The 1433-nt window shown below is 38.0% G+C and overlaps 1 long non-coding RNA gene across 2 annotated transcripts in view; it reads right to left on the bottom strand.

Moving 5' to 3' along the window:
- The window catches only part of LOC119335844, a 9734-nt gene extending 8512 nt beyond the window's left edge, over positions 1-1222 (bottom strand). For both annotated transcript variants that reach the window (XR_005162105.1, XR_005162122.1), the window contains exon 1: positions 1114-1222. This is a non-coding gene — a long non-coding RNA (uncharacterized LOC119335844). The remainder of the gene's footprint in view (positions 1-1113) is intronic.
- Positions 1223-1433: the final 211 nt, after the last annotated feature.

The raw sequence follows: 1433 nt of genomic DNA, 5'->3' as shown, positions 1-1433 counted from the left end.
ATTGTGTCGAATATCTTGTGAAGAGAAATATAAATCATTTAGTGGCATGATTTTTAGACCATGTAAGAAGTTCGAGCCAAACATGGTAGATAAAACAAAGAAATATTGAGACCATTCCTGATAGATCATGAACAGAGAGTTTGAAATAATTAGAACATATAAAGAAGGCTAACATATAAATGTTGATAAAAGAGCACGATTGGATCTAGGTGGATGGGAAAGTGGTTTTTGAATAAAGGTTGTGATGGATCCCAATAAGATCTATTGGAAAATGGAATGAAACATGTACATGTTTGATTTGCTAGATAACAAAATAAGCAAGATATTGAATCGTGGTGGATTAGGAACTTTTTTTTGGTAGCACCAACAAGAACATCAAGAGGCACAAAAAGAATTATGCGGTGTGAATTGTTCTTTCAGAAACATGATTTTGAGGGAAAAACTATGAAGCGAGTGGAAAACTTTGAGAACTCTAAAGAACTTTAGCCAAGAGTGGCAATAAAATCAAGGGTAGATCTAAGAAAGTAAAGAACTATAGAATAAACTGTAGAAGTATTTATATGAGGACACAAAACATAAGAATGTATTATGTGATGAAAAATAATGCATGATAGCCACATATCTTCAAGATGCATACATAGATGTTCAAGTAGAGGGATTGTTGAAAGCACATATCTCACCAGAAGTGAGGCTTTGAGATAGTTTCATGGCAGGGAGCAAATTCATATCTCAAGAATGATGCTTTGAAATGGATCATGAAGTAGAATTAACTATAGGCCTTATTTCAGCACACGGCAACAAAAAAAATATTACCAAAATACCACTGTAAATTCTCCAAGATGGATAATGAGGTATGACTTGAAGTATAGATCTCGTCATGTGCGATGCTTCAAGGTGCATCATCGCGGTCATAAGAAAAAATGGGGAATCATAGATCTCGAGATACCGAAAGGAGTATGGCATGGGGATTGTTATATAGAGGAATTATTTTGACAAAATTAGTAAAATGAGTTGGAATAAATTGGAAACTATAGAGAAACTTTACGAGGAACAACAAAAAATCAAGGATAAGGGCTTGACAAAATATCATAACAAACTTGGATCATAACATACCTGGATTCGGCTTCGGCTTGGCTGGAAGTGCGGGAGGAAAAAAATCTGTGCGCGAACCTTACTTGGCAATGGTAAAGCGAATGCGAGGAAGAAGGAGATGGGAGAGGAAAAGAACTAGATGTAGTTCCCTTTGATAATTGCCTCCCTTATATAACCAGCAAAATGGTAACAGCGCCCCACGTGCTATACCACGTGGCCATGGTCTTGTGCTAAACCCCCGCTACACGCAAGTCTCATGCGAAACACGAGGAGTCATGGTGGTCGAGGACCCACGCGCCCATTCTGCCGTCCACTCACATTCAATGCGCTAGTGGATGGGG

Source organism: Triticum dicoccoides, chromosome 1A (genome assembly GCF_002162155.2).
Source record: "Triticum dicoccoides isolate Atlit2015 ecotype Zavitan chromosome 1A, WEW_v2.0, whole genome shotgun sequence".
Taxonomy (NCBI): Eukaryota; Viridiplantae; Streptophyta; class Magnoliopsida; order Poales; family Poaceae; genus Triticum; species Triticum dicoccoides.
This window is presented reverse-complemented; position numbering and strand designations above follow the sequence as displayed.